Source organism: Ochotona princeps, chromosome 15, assembly GCF_030435755.1.
Source record: "Ochotona princeps isolate mOchPri1 chromosome 15, mOchPri1.hap1, whole genome shotgun sequence".
NCBI classification, from domain to species: domain Eukaryota; kingdom Metazoa; phylum Chordata; class Mammalia; order Lagomorpha; family Ochotonidae; genus Ochotona; species Ochotona princeps.
In genome coordinates, this window is record NC_080846.1 from 13,994,444 (window position 1) to 14,010,887 (window position 16,444).

Here is a 16,444-nt window from a genome sequence, read left to right on the forward strand (position 1 = left end):
GTAAGTAAGCATGCCCCAACTGGAAGTTCCCAAGAAAGGCATGTACACAGTGATATGAAACAGAGACCAGGCTCATCAAATTTGCTCCCAGAAAGAGGGAGGTAGCACAGGAAGATTCCATAGAGGACATTACCTTTAAATGTGGCTCCATGAGCGAGAATGACCTCACCCACCAACTTAAACCTGGAAACCATCAACTGCCTTCTTCCTGGCCCCCAATCTACCCCACCCACCCACATGGCAACAGGGTGGTCTGCACACAACAGTTCAGACTGTTTTCTTTCATCAAGTTCTCCAGTGATATCCCAGTGAAATTCAAATATAATCCTTAATTTTCTCTAAGATCTTGCATGATGTATGTAGATCTTGGCTGCCTCCCTACTCATTTCACATCAGTCCCAACTACTCCTCTTCTCCCAGCCCATATTACTACACTGGAGCTATTCAGGTTTTCTTTAGGGGTGTGTGTGTGTGTGTGTGTGTGTGTGTGCCCTTTCTGGAGATCACATTCACCACAAACTAAATGTTTAGAACCTCAAAAATATTTATTGTTGGAAAAAAAATGCCAATACTATAAAATGAAAATGTCCTGCTTCCTACTTTGCATTTAGGCATCCTCCTACTTGTATTACTCAACCCCCACGTGTCAGTGAATGTATGGTCCTCTTCCATTGGATATCAGTCACTAAAAGGTCTTTTCTTTAATCATTGGGGCTAACCACCACCTTGCCATCACCATCTGTCTGCTTCCAAACACACAAACTCTATCTCAGCAGGGCATTTTAACCATCTTTGCCACTTTATTCAACACCAGAATAATTTTCTTTCTTTATTTTCTATGACTACCCACTTTCACTGTTACAACGTAAGCTCCGTGAAGTCAGGCAGTCAGGCACCCTATTTCTCTGTGCTTTTGTCCCAGGGACTAGAACAATATTTGGGAAATAATCAATGCTCAACAATAAACATTTCAACAAAGAAGGTCTTGAGGGCTTGCAGAAAGAGTTCTCAAAGATTGTTTTTACTCTCCAATTAAAGAATCCAATAGTTACGTTGGTAGCAAAAGCTTCAGCAAGATAAGCACTAAAAATATGCAAACTGTTATGTAACAATCTCTTGAGCCTTTTTTGGTTGAGATGACATCAGTGCACTGGAATGGTTGAGGATGCAGGGAACACATTTTCCCATGTGGATCAGTAAAAATCTCAAAGTGAGTCTTGGCTTTTTGATTTTGTTTTCACTGGAGTTCTTTGATTTTAACAATCAATTGCCCAGACTTCCTGTAAAGCACTTTAGCACATAGGCACGATGTATTTAGGGAACTGTCAAAATGTAAATTAATGTTGTCATAGGTTTTCAGCAGTCAGTCCCCATGAAGCAGTAAAAGCAATGGTCATGACTTAGCTATCAGAAACTTCACCCAATATTCTGTTGTGTGTCTCATAAACCTTAAAAGACCTTTCACTAGCTTTAAATATGACTTTATGGTCTTATAACACTCTTATATAAGCCCCAAAGAAATCATAAACATGGCACGCTTCCTTTCAATCTGCTGAGATTATCAGAGAGCTTTCTCATAGCACTGGTCCTTGCATGGCTACCAAAATGTTATCTGTTCCCTTGTGTTCCAAACCACAGTTACGGTAAGGTTTGAGGATCACCTAATTTTGGGTATACTTACTATTATACTCAAAGCAGAGGAACAACTTGAATTTGGAATTCAGCTTGAAGAATTCTTCCCCATGCACACTCACTGCTTCATTTCCTTCTAGTAATTAGAAAGGAATTTTAGATAAAGCAATGCATGAGAAGATTAAAGGAACTAAACTATATAAGAAAAACGTTCTCTAAGTTTTTAACAATGGTAGCAATTAAAGAGATATGATTATATTATAGTTTGATCATGCTAATTAATCTGCATTTTTAACATCTGATTTTGTGTCTACGTATCTCCCATAAGACAGGAAACTAACGGTCATAGGATTGATTTGTGTAGCAAATTATCTGCAATATATTTATCACTCAAATTATGCTTAACTTGACTAGTTTATAAGCCTGGGTCTCACTCTGTCACTGATACATTCTGAAATCTTGGATGACTTTGGTTAGCCTTACCAATACTCACTGTCCTCATTTGCAGCAGGCATAGACAAATTTTATGGTAACTAAGGCTCCTTCAATTCTAACGTTCTATAGCTTACTAAAGCATTGCTATTAAATTAAGAAGGCTTATTTGGAAATGCTGGAGCAAAATTCCATTTCTCTTTGCCTGCACACAGTTTGTCTCCCTAACGATGCATTTTGTAAGCTGATTTCTAAGCAATACAAGTTATTCCTGCCATTGGTTCAGATTCTACTTTTAGAATTTATTCCTATCCAGAGAACCTATTGGAAAGTGATGATAAGCAGGAACTAAATGCTGCTCTGATCACTTTGCCTCATTCTATTGACTGAGAACCTATGCATTGAATCATGGAGGTACAGAAAACAATTCCTTTCATTAGGAAGACTTATTTTTCAAAACTTACTTACTTATTTCAAGAGGCAGAGGAATTATAGAGCAAGGGAGCAAGAGAGAACCATCAATTCACGAGTTCTCTCCCTACTTCACCCCAGAGATGAACACAATGGACAGTGCTGGGACCAGACCAAAGTCAGAAGCCTGAAAATTCATCCAGCCCTCCCACAAGGGTACAGGGGCCCAAGGACTTTGGCCATATTCCGCAGCTTCCCCAGACTCTTGGCAAGAGGCTGGATGGGAAATAGGGTAGCCAGAACTCATACTGGTGTTCATACAGGATTCCAGCATCATAGGTGATGGCGTAACACAGTGTACTACAATCCCCGCCATCAAAAATGGTTTAATTTTTTAAGAAGTTGTTTTAATTCAGGTCTGTAAATAATTATTCTGTGCCTACTGTGTACCAGATAAAATTAGCTTCTACATATAAATGAGAAAAAAATAAAATCTATTGTTAGTGCAGAATGACATCTGTAACACTGATACTTGCTCACAGCCAAACTGAACAAGTTTCTCTTTATTCAAAATAAAGAGAGCTAGCTATAAAAATCAAAGTCTATCTTAGTCTTTTGGGTGTTAATATAACAGACTACCAAGACTTGTCAATTTATAACCAACAGAAAAACATGATTCAGTTTGAGAGGTTGGGAAGCCAAGGATGAGGGCTGACATCGAGAGAGGGCTTTCTTCCTCAATGATCCCTTAGTGGAAGGCAGAAAAATAGAGAGATGAAGATACAGAGAGAGAAAGAAGAAGAAGAAGAAGAAGAAGAAGAAGAAGAAGAAGAAGAAGAAGAAGAAGAAGAAGAAGAAGAAGAAGAAAGCAGAGGAAGAGAGAAGGAAAGAAGAGGAAGGGGACGGGGAGAAAGGAGAAAGCGGAGGAAGAGAAAAAGCTGAAGAAGGAATAGAAGTAGGAGGAAGAAGATGAGAAGGAAGAAGGAGAAGAGGAAGAAAAGGAGGAAAGAATTACAGAGATAGGAAGAGGAGGGAGAGAAAATGAGCCACACTCCTCCTTTTATAAGGAACCCAACCCAAGATAATGGTGTTAATTCATCCTTTCACTGCTTAAAAAAATAAATAAAAATAAATAAATCGCCTCTCATTGCATTGGTGAAGAAGCTTTCCATGTAAGGTTTGGGGAATACATTAAAACTATACAAAAGGCCAAATGAGTATAATTCTTAATGGCAAAAGCCCTTCAGAAGCACAGCCAGCCATTTGGTAGCCATTTGTCCCACACAACTACATTGCATTCTTTTAAAGAAAGGAAAAGAATTACTGAAAAGTACCAGTATTGGTACTTCTTTCATGTTTGTGTGTACCTATCCCTTGTGCCGCAAGCCTCAGTTGGCAGAGGGTCTGTCTCAAATTCTGGATATATTTACTGCCACATTTGGAATGTAAAGGAACAACTTGAATATGAAATTCAGCTTAAAGAATTTTTCCCAATGCAGACCCTCAGCTTCGTTTCATGTTAGTAATTGGTAAAGGAATTTTAGATAAAACAGTTTGTGAGAAGCAGGGCCTCTGCCAGTTCTGCTATCAGAGAGTTTCAAGAATATCTGATCCAGCAACAAAAGATTTTCACAGCATCAAGTCTCCTTCCATCCAACCCTGTTTTACCACTCCTGCTCCCATAAAGGTCCTACATGAAAATTTCCACATAAGTCTGTTTTCTAGAAAAATCAATTTAAGGCAGATGATGAAATCAGTTCAGTTTGAGGCAATTGTAGGACACCCAAATGGAAATATGTAACATAAATTACTACATTTGCGAGTGACTCTGCAAGAAATAAACAAGATTACTCAGTGAGAGTATGTGGAGTAGCAAGAGTGCCTGTGGACTAGATGGAATATTTAGGTAAGCTGCAGAACAAAGGAAAGGAGATAAGAGGAACCAGAATATCAAGTGCAGCAGAAAGTCCTAACAAGTAAAGGACTAAGACTTGAGGCATTTTGGAGGTCATCGATGATCTTAGCCAAAGCTATTACGTTAGAATTGTAGAATTAGAAAGGGAAGTATGGTGTTTCAAGGAACAGACAGGAAGTGAGGAAGTAGCAATGATGAACAAATACAAGGGGAAAGGGGTTTAAATACTCAGAGGACCTGATCAGAGGAAAACCAGAGCAAACCAGTAGTTCATCCCATAATATATACAGATCTACATGTGCTGCATACTTGCATATTTTTGTCTTTCTAGGAAGTTGTTTCATGATGTTTTCTTCGGAACTTTGGATAAGTTGAAGAAAACATTCTGTATATTGCGTCTAGTCTGATGTAACTTAAGCTTCTCAATACACACACCACACACTCACACCACAGGCAGTATTTCACAACTCTCTAGTCCTTGAATACAGAAATAATTTTCTTCTTTCCTGACTTAGGCATTATAGCTATAATGTTTTCATTTTTTTTATAAATTATTTGGGTCTGATTCTGTGAGCCTACCTATAATGTTGTGTTAAAAATGTCTGCATTACTTCTTTAGTTACCCAGTCAACATTTAAAACTGTTGTAAAAGTGCATACTGTGGGAGGGGGCAAGTGCAAACTAGCCTGTGATGGTTCCATCACAATGATTTACTCCAAATGACTCTTTTTTATCCTTTGTAGACATATTTTTGCTGATGGTGCAGTTTTTCATTGCTTCGGAAGCTCTAATTTTAACCACAACTGAAAAAGATCCAGAAAAAAAATGCATTTTATTATTGATAAACCCAGATTTTTTTCAGTACTAAATCGAGAGGAGACAGAAAAACAAGCTAGTAAAAATATAATGCCAGAATACTTTCGTAATATAATAGGATGGACAAAGAACATAAAGAAAAGTAGTATGTGAATGAAGAGCTAATAAATGCGTCGGCCCTGCATCCTCATGGAGATATTCCCTGAGCATATGGCACCTACACTAATACTCAAAAACAATTCAGTCATACAAAATATTTGAGGAAACTCTATTCTAGGTCTAGAGAAAATAATAAAAGTTAGAATCTTGAAGCAGAAATAAGCTTGGTATATTTGCATTTTTGTCAGAAGACAGTATGACTGGGAATTGTTGGCAAAAAGAAGTGTGGCAAGAGACAGGCTAGGAAAGCTAGATCAGGGCCAGTTTAATTTAGACTAGTTAGTCATGGTAAAGATAGTGATAGGACACACACTAGAACCCAAGTGTTTGGAAAGCCACAGACCAAGCACAAGAATACATCAAATTGCACATGATGGCAAGTGGTGGGGACGGTAGCACAGAGTGTTTGTTTAACTTGAAGAGAGAAGCTGCTGGTCACCATCCTTTACTCTGTTCCACTTAAGGTTGTGAACCCAGTTTCCCAATGTTCAAATTTCAAGAAGAGTAGCTGTCTGGACTCTTAAAATCTTCCAGTTTCTAAATGATCTCATTCTATTCCAATCTTTCTTTTTAAATAACACAGTCCAAAGACTGTGCTAGTCCAATAACAACTCTGAGATCAGACTTAGCCAACAAATTTCCAGTTTGCAACTCTTGGATTTCAATTTGGATCTTTCAAAGTTCAATGAAAAGGAAACAGGATGAAAGCAGCTAAGAAGGCAATAAGGGGCTGTGTTATGTGTGGGTCTTCAGAGAAACAAGCAACATATTCATTGTGACATATGTTCTTATATTTTATTATGTTCTTATATGATATCATATTATATATTTTATATACTCACATACATATGACACCATAACTTTGTCTAGCTGGTACACTGTGCAATTAACCACATCAGATGTGGCAGATTTAATTCAGAATAAAGCAACATAGAGCACACTGCAATTTCAAGAACAATCCAGTAGTAAAGGTGGGGAGGGAGAAATAGGAGGCAAAGACTGAGCAAATTGAATGAATTACCTTGGAAGGAAGAGGAAGTAATGGGGCAGTGAGATGGAGTAGAAAGAGTATGCTATCCCCTCCTCTGAAACAGAGGTTGATAAACTTCTTGAAAGGCAAAAAAAGTAGTTCATAAGCTGTGATTACCTTTCTAGATAATTGAAACTAAAGGAAAACAAGTAGTCTTTTTGTGGCATAAGAAGGTTATGAGAACTTCAAATTTCTGTACTCATGGACAGGGTTTTGTCAGCACTCAGCCATGCGTGCTTGCTGTGGTGTCAATGCCTGCCTTCTGCACTGAGCTAGAACACTGTACACTGCACAAATGTTTTGCTATCTAGTTCTTTGCAGAAAAGCCCGGCCCACAATGAAAGGTGTGGTCATGGCATGCTGCTAGTATGCAGACTAAGCATGAAATAGCAGCCCAAGTATTCAGGTTGGGCTGGGGGAACTGAGCTGGTGGAGAATGACTAGCTTGATGTGAGGGGGCCTACCACAGGCGCCAGCGGCAGTGATGAGTGGCCGAGAGAAATAACAATAGTGATAGAGAGAGTTCCTCATGTGTTCTTCCTCAGAAAGCAGCCTCACTAAAGGAAGAGGGAAGAGTCCAGTGCCGTGGCATGGCAGGCTAATGTTCTTTGAGCAGTACCAGCATCCCATATGGGTACCTGTGGATGTTCCAGCTCCTACGTTTTGATCCAGCTCCCTGCTTATAGCGTGAGAAAGCAGCGGAGGATGGCCCAAGTCTTTGGGCCTCTGCACCTATGTGGGAGACCCAGAGGAAGCTTCTGGGTCAGCTCCAGCCCTTGTGACCATTTGCAAAAGTGATCCAATAAATGGAAGATTCTCTGTCTCCTTTCTTCCCTCTGCGAATCTGCCTTTTAAGTAAAAAAAAAAAATTAACCTTTTTTAAAGAAGTAAAGTAAAATTCACACATACTCTTTTAATTATTTGTAAGTCACACTGTGAAAAAAAACTCAAAAAGGCTGGATGGGTGGAGGCTATAACCTAATCTCGTGAGAGACAGCATCTCAAAAGTGTTGCCTGGAGACTAGACTTCAGAGCTGCTCAGAGATGCTTCCAAACTGCACTAACCAGCTTTGCTTAACCAAAGAGAAACTATTTATGAAGAACGAAGGTTTATTTTGGCTCACAATTTTTGTGATTTACAGTCTGGAATTAGATAGACCCCATGAGTTCAGCTATAAGGTGAGACCAGAGAATGGCAACAAACAAAAATATGTGGAGGAAAGATCACATCAAATGAGACAGCAAGCAGAGAGACTAGGTACAACCCAGCATTATAACCCACCATGTCACTACTACTGCTTTCTTGGCACACCTACACTGGGTAAAAGACCAGCCATTAGAGCCACCTTCTCCACTCCACAATTGATTGTCTCCACCCTCTTAGTACTCTTATTATATGACTTCAGTGTTTAGTCCTTAGCTTGTTGTATTCAAACCATAGCACAGTTTTATCTTTTTAAATTAAAATTACCTGGAGACAGGAATTCTAGTTTTTAACAAATATTTTGGCTAATCTGCAGATACACTCAAATCTGTGACATGTATTATTAAAAAATAAGAAGAAGAAACAGTGATAACAACACTCAACATCAGAAAAACTTTGTCCAAATTCAGCTGAGCCTGTGATACAGTCTGAAATATCAATGGAACAGGAAACTACAGCCAGCTATAGCAACATTACCACATAGGGTGGTGGGGTGAGAAATAGTGGGGATAGAATGGGAAAAATAAGATTTTCTGACGTGCTTTAGAATAATCAAGAGCATCAAATCAAGTCAGTGTGTAAAAACCAGCACTGAGGTAGTTTCATTCTCTTATTGTGTGCCCTCATTACATATATCTTAACTGCAAACAATTCCAAAGTTCCTGCTATGATACAATTGTGTTCCCCAAATTCCAGTGCTGGAAACTTAATTCCCAGCTGTTCAGAGCTGGGATATAATCTAAATCACAAGGGCCGGATGAAGGGGTTTCAGGAGTGGGTCTACGTTCCTCCGCCATTCTGTTTGTAAGGACAGACTTCATCCACATGTCACCAACTGTGAACATAGCAATAAATTCCTCACTGGACGATGGTGTCTTTGTCTTTGACCTCCCAGCTTCCAGAATTATAAGAAATAAAAGTCTGCTTTATACATTATCCCATTAGGTGTTCCATCATAGAAGCACAAATGAACTCAACTCCCCAAAGAATTCACTCTCTGTTCTCTTTGCATATGACAGATATTATTTTCCAGTTATTCCCTAACTACAAGAATTCTTTAATGATAGCTCCTAAAATGAGGTAGGAAAGGAAAAAAATGTTTGTTTCTGTTTCTGAGTTAATTGTTACCACAATATATAAAATCACAATCACATGATAATACTCCTACAAATTTCTTAGAATTGTGGGATGATCTTATGATCAAATGAAGTTCTGAAATTCAGTCTATTTTTTATTAGGTCAAAGTGTCTAAAGTATGAATGAAGCTAATAGTGAAGCTTTGAACTCTTCTGAGGAGAGGTGTAGTATTGAAGAAATACTTCAATCTTCACTGAAATTAACATTTTCTAATCAGTGAACACTAAATCTGCTTTGTTGGAAAAAAATTGCTTTAATGAATTATACAAATGGAAAGTGCTAGAAAGTAGAAAATTGACAAAGATGGAGGAATGGGGAAAGGGTGAGGAAAAGGAGGAGTGTAGTTTACACAGAAAATATTTAACACTGACCTTCCCCAATTTGATGAGCTAGAGTAAATAGGATTTGTTGATTGCATGAGACTGTATGGACTTGATTTTGCTGCACAGTAATTCTCTGAAAATCCTGGGACATGATAAATACTCAAAGGTGCAAATAAGGTGTGTGCTATGACCTGAGATTATGAAGAATCAATTAAAGGTTGATTAGTTGTCTATATCGTGTTAACCATATTTATCTTAGTTATATGGGATCTCAATTCAAAAAGGAAGGAAAGGAGAAAAGATAGAAAGGGCAGGGAAACAGTGGAAGAGGAGGATGATGGCAAGAAAATTAACAGATGATAATAATACATATCCTCTAAAATTGCTTTCTGACATTGTGTTGAGAGCTTTATATACATTGTCCTATTTAGTTCTGTCACACCTCTATGAGGTCAGTGCTATTATTATATCCAGTATTTTTCAGGGAAACGATCAGAGGTTTAGAGAAGTTAAGAAATTTGTTCAAGTTCATACTGGCTAATAACAAAAGAACTCTATTTCAAACTCAGACCTGCTTGATTCAGGAGCAGCCTCCTTAAATCCCTTATTAGGTTGATTTTTGGAACATTTTCAAAATTCTCTCAAATCCCCAATAGAATTACCACGAATCTTTGGATTTCTAAATTTTCTGCAATTTCCCACTCAATACATGCAAAAAAAAAAAAAAAAAAACCTCAAGTGCCCAGTATTGTATTAGGCAGAACTGCTGTATTTGGAACTTCTGTGTATCCATATAGTCTTTACGGTTGGATCTTGAACATCTCCCAACTTTTTAAAGAGAATATAAAGTACATGGCATCTGCTTTTAAGCATCTCATAAGTGCATAAAGAAGATTAATTCCACAAGCAAGCAAGTGGAAAACAATACCAAAAAAGTTGTGTAATCAATGACTAAATTAGAGTTATAAATGTCGGGGTTAGCTCACACATTGGTACAATGCTCTATTTCAAACACAAAGACATGATCATCAAAACACAGAAGGAGAAAAACAAAGAGATACAGCTAAGCTGTTAAAAAGCAAAATCAAACATTTCAGTGAGCTTAAAATGGAGTAGAAATAATGAGAACCAGTTATAATGGCTCCGGGTCTAGAAACTGGTACTAATGACCAGCAGTTTGGCCTCTGTTGGCTCATGTCAAGCCAAAAATGTGGGAGAGGTGAGGGGATAGAACTACTTTTCCATGAAAAGGAGATATTTGAAAATAAATTGCTGAAAACTTCTGCCTATTATGGGCTTATAGAACACTGAGGTCCAAGGCAAGAAAGGGAAGAGAGATGTCTTTAACTATCAGAAATGAGAAAAAACACCTATAACTTGGTGACTGAAGAGGTGAAGTCTCCAAAAATACCATGGCATTGCATCATCACTAGTAAACTTGTGTCTGAACTGGGAACAGATTGAAAACATTAAGAAGAGAGAGAGAGAGATTTCAAAATATTGAAGGTTAATGTGCAAGAGGACCAAAGACAGTAATTCAAATAGATCTACTTAATGTCTATTCCCAATGTTTCTCTGTTATTGAAACTTACAAACAAAATATTACCCTATCTTCCCTTGTAGCTATGGAAGTCTGTGAGACGCTGTCTGGGACAAGCAATGAAAACAAGATTCCTGGTGAAGACATTTCTTTTCCTGAAAAAAAAAAAAAAAAGACAAAGCCATACTTGTAGAAAGTCACTTTGACCTTTGTTTTCATGTCTGGAATTCATGCATTGTGTCTGGAGCCAACTCATTTTCAAAACTGAGTAAAATAAAGATCTGAGAAAATCCAATGATCGGCATCTTCTGTGGTTTGGATCTAGTTCCAACGTGTCTTCCGAGGGTCCATGTGCTGGGGGTTTGATCCCCTTGATGAAGGTGTTGAGGGGCTGTGGGACCAGAGGTGCAGATTTAAGGAGAGGTAACAAACCTGAGCTCTCTCTCTCTTTCTTTACCTAGCACTGGAACTTCTCACTGTCATGTACAATGAAGTGACAAAACCAAGGGGATTCACACAGCTAGTCCCATGTTGTTTGGATTTTTCAGTCTCCAAAACTGGAGCTAAAGAGACCTTTCATTTTTACTAATTACCTGTATTTTGTTCTAGTAATGAAAAACAGTGATACTCTTGGATAGTTACAGAGCCTGATACCGCCACTTTACAACCTTGTACAAGATAAGAATTCTTGTTGGAGCAGCCAGAAACTATAAATGTTTATGTTTAACTGATGGATATTCACATATTCTTTATCAAAGAAAGAACTAGCAAATTAATAAAATACAGATTGACACAAGAGAAAAATACTTTTTGCAAATAAATTCTGACAGACTTTATAAGAACTGATTTAGAATATGTAAGAAGTTAAAGAATACCATCTGTAAAAAATAATAGAAAATTCTCAAGTGAAATGAGACAATAATTGATGTGAAAAATAAATATAGAAAGTGAAATTTTAAAAAATCATTGCATTAACATTGTACTAAAATATTTCAATTATTCATTAAATATTTCACTAAAATTATTCCCTAAATAACTCATTTATTATTTTAATTATTTATATATTTATTATTCACTAATATTTTAAAATATTCATTAAATGTGAAAAAGAAAGGTACTTTGAACAGTTTAAAAGAGGAGTTGGTGAATACAGAATAAAAACAAAGAATTTCCACCTAATCCAACTGAGGAAACAGGTTGGGGGTGATTTGTTTTCTATTGTATTTAATGAAAGTGTAGTTAAGAGGCAGAGGCCCAGAAATGGAGATGCTCCAAAAACTTCTAAAAGGAATTCTGGATTCAGAGAAAGGAGCAATGGAAGAATGGAAGAAAATGTTTAAAAGTTAAGAGCTAACCATTTTCCAAGACAGAAAAACAAAAGAATCCCTAACTCAAAAGTGTATGTGAAAGGTTTAGTAAGACAAATATAATCAAAATGTCCAAAGGGTTAGCAAAAAATGGTGGAACTCATAGAACAAAACTTCATTTTTAAAAAGTAAAGTTCGAAAAGGGATCAAAATAAAAATATCCTCCCTTTTAAGTAGACTTCATTTTGTGTAGCAATTTTAGGTTCACAGCAACAAGAAGCAGAGGGGTGAAGATTTCCCATGTATCCCTGGTCCATGTATGCACAATGTCCCCCATTATCTATGTTGCCACAATGGTAATTTATTTGTTACAATTCATGAACCCACATTGGCTCATAATTATCATTCCAAATCCATACAATAAGGTTGGCTCTCAGTTTTGAACACTCTATGTACCATGAAAAATGCATATTAACATATATCCAACCTTATGGTGCTGTGCAGAATAATCACAGTACCCTAAAAATCCCCTGTGCACCACCTTTGCATGTCTCTCTCAGTTGTTGATCATTTTAGTGTCTCCATCATTTTACCTTGTACAGAATGACACTGAGTCAAAATAAAGTAGTATTTAGCCTTCAAACTGATTTCTTTCAATATGTATTGTTTCAACTTTTTTGTATCAAGATAAACTTGTTTTAACTCAACTTTCCGTGAGACTTTTTAAAGTACCTTTAAACAAATACCAGAAAACCACATAACAAGGTGTTTGACCTCATTATGATATTAGAGAAATGCTATCATCAGAAGCTGTTACAAATGTAATGGAAATATTTTCTTTCAAATAATTATCTGTTTTTCTAACACTGTTTAATGATTAATATTCCTAATAAAGGTTAAATGTCATGTCCACAATATTTAGCATTTATTTTTGACTTTCTATTATCTTATCAGTGAGTTATTTGCCTTTTACCAGACCAACATCATACCATTATTATTTTATTTACATAGTTTTATCATTTAAAATTTATTTGAAATTTTAATATTTTCTAAAATTTTCTTACTTACACTTTTCATGCTATAAAATGGGTCAGCATACTTTCTTTTAAAAAAGATGGTAAATATTTTGCTCTTCACTGGCTTCTACTTTTTCACAACTACTCAACCATATCATTGTAAAGAAGTTGTAAAGAAGTTATAAATGACATATAACGAATAATCATGCCAGTGTTCCAGTAAAGCTTTATTATAAATACATTTTCCAAAAAAATGGAAATCCAGAATTGGCTGGTGAATAGTTTGCCATAAACTATTTATTACTTTTGACTAATCTGACTTTTTCATATTTTTTCTGAGTTTTGCCTTTGGAGTTGGTTACTTTAACTGTCTATGTGTCATCTTCACATGTCGTTTTTGATATCCCATCACTGTAATCCCATCATGAATTTGGAAGTCTCTGTATGAAATTTACTTGGTTGAGGATCAAGACAATTTCTCCTTCAACTTCATAAGTTCAAGATTTCAAAGTGTTCAGATATCCAATGAAAATTGTCGGAAGGTGGAGAATGAGCTATCTGGAACATATTCTAACCATTTGTGTTAGGTATTTGGAAGTGTATTTGCTCAGATTTAAAAGTTAACCACAAAAATGGAAAGATAAAAAGACAATTATAGTATACATAAATAATTGCTGGTCTGGGATTAGCACAAACTCTAACAATGCGTATGATTGATAGCAGAGAAATAGTGTTATTCAAGTAGAAATATCAAGGATGGGCAGGAACTATCCAGGGAAAAGGCAAAAGCAGAAATGAGAATAATCAGAAAAAAAATACAATGCATATGGAAAGGCTTAGAGGTGAGAGAGAACCTGGGTAGATTTGCATTAGTTTAGTGTGGGTAGAGTTGGAGTAGGTAGTGAAATAGAAACATAGATAAAATAGCAAACTCTAAAATGGTGGGAAGCAACCCATGTCTAGAAAGACTAGGTTGAGGTGCACACGCCTCTATCTAACAGATTCTCCAGGCTAAGAAAGCAGAATTCTGGATAAAGTAAGGAGAGGGTATGTTATCTAAGCAAGAAAGATATTGCAGTCTCGGAAAAATGATCATTAGCATGAAGCTGGGAAACAGGAAGAGGCACTGGTGTAAGGTGCCAAAGAACAGTCAGTTGGCCAGTTGAGCACATCTGCTCACCACTGTAATGGGAACAAAGGGTGGAGAAAGACACAGCCAGAAGCTCTGCTGCCAAGGAGTCCTCAGTTTGGGATTCTCTCATTCCTGCTCATATATTTCTGATCAGACACACGGCAGCAACACACTGTGCTCTCTGGGGTAGAGCAAAGTTCCAGCAGTTGAGGGTTTGGGAGATGGGGTGGGGTGAGAATGGGAACATCTGCTCTGTGAAGCCACTTGAAAAGTAATCTTGTAATCGTTTGGGGAAAACATCTGGGCCACATAGCCCAGACCACCAGTGGTGTGGTAAGTGGAGAAACATTGGTGGACTTGATGAGGAAGGAGTCAGGATGGGATACAGAATGAGCTGTGAGCAAGAGAGGACTTGCATGGGCTTGGGAGGGTTGCAGGGTTCCTCTGCAGAGATCAGTTGCTAGGCTACTCTCTCTTACAAGGACCAAAGACAGTTGAGATTTTCAGCCTTTAAGCTCTCAGAAAAAATAAAAAGCCTCACTGGGTTCATACTCCTTAAAAAAAATCCCCAATATAAATGGATGAGTAGCCATCATGTCAGGATGTAAGACCAGTCCCTAGACATGTGGTACAGGCTTCACTTATTTTTTAAAAGGTAGGTGCTTGTGGATGGAGAATAAAAGAGCCCTTTTCTTGTGCTTTATCTTTTATCTCCAGTCAACTCATTAATATGAAAAAAATTCAACTGGTTTACTTAAGATGAACTAGAACATTATAGATTCTCTTCAATTCACCTATCAATAAGTATTTGAGTTTCCTTGCTTTTCATAAGACCATGCAAGACTCTGAAGCAAATTAAGGGAAAGAGTTCTTAGTAATCACAAACTACATAGAATTTTTTCAACTGTCAAAAATCAAGGAGTTGGGAAAAAATGACAAGTAGAGAAGTATAATTCTATTGAAGGATCATATAACTGGTAAGGGGATAGATCCTAAACCAAACAAGATTTTTCTAACTTTAATCCCATGATTTCTGGGAAGGTATGATGGCCAAGTAAGGAATTGTCAGGGCGAAATTATGGTCAAGACTAGAACAGTCTTTGGTGTTGGAGGAAGAGAGAGGTTGGAGGAGAAGTGTTAAGGGAGCAAATATTACTCTTGGGGAAAGGAAGCTGGATGAAGTGGTGCAGGACTAGTCCTTTCTACATATGGAAAAGTTTTAATTTATACACATTTTTATGGACCAACATCTCATTTCTGAAATTCCAAGGTGGAACAGGGCAGTTCTATTTGCCTGGGGCATGCAGCTGTAGGAAGTAATGGCGACTGCCTCCCCACTTACCTTCCGCACCCCCCAAAAAACCACCCAAAACCAAAAACTAACAAACCTGGGACTAAGAATGGACACAGAGCAGCAATTTAGTATTTCACGGTCATCAAGGTCAGATAGTGTGCTGGGTTCATTGCATCTTAGCAACCCTTTAAGGTGGGTATCTAAAAGAGATCTGCAGCCTACAATGTCACAGGTGCTTTTTATGATTGGAATTGTATTAGCAAAGATTTTTCAGAAAGACAAAACCAAAAGAACAGAATAAATAGATAAAAACCAGCTAGTGAAGAGGGAATTTACTGGGGGACAAGTCTGATGCAATTATGCAGGTGATGGAGTGTCATGACAGATAGGCTGTGTACTAGAGACCCTATGATACAGGTAACAGTGCTCAGTCCAAAGCCAAATGCCCGAGATTCTGCTGTAATGTTTTATAAATCCTGAAGTCTCAGGGATGGAGAACCTGGAGCTGTGATATCCAAAAGCAGGAGAAAAGTGTTCCAGCTCCACAGGAGAAAAAGAGAGAACTGCCTTCCTTCTGTTCTTGTTCCTCCTGGGCCCCAGGTGATTAAATGATGCCCACCGACACTGAAGGTGAAGTGACTCCACCTAGTCCACTCAGACTCACATATCAATATGCTCTGGAAACACCCTTAGAGATGTACCAAAAATAATGCTCTTTCGGTTACCTAGATACTTCCTAACCCAGCCAAGCCAATACCGAAAATTAGCCATCATGGGCTCATAGTGGGCCAGCCCCAGCAGAGTTCATAGAATATGGCTTAGAATTACATGCAGGCTCAAGTCACATTTCATTATGCTGCCCTCTTGCTATCTTAATTGCCTACTCAACATTTTTTATGGGACAAATTTAAAATGAATCTACTTAAAGCAGCAGAAGAGGGCCCAGCGCAGTGGCTAAAATCCTTGCCTTGAACACGCACCAGGATCCCATATGGGCGCCAGTTCTAATCCCAGCAGTTTCATTTCCCATCCAGCTCCCTGCTTGTGGTCTGGGTAAGCAGTCGAGGATGATCCAAAACCTTGGGACCCTGCACCC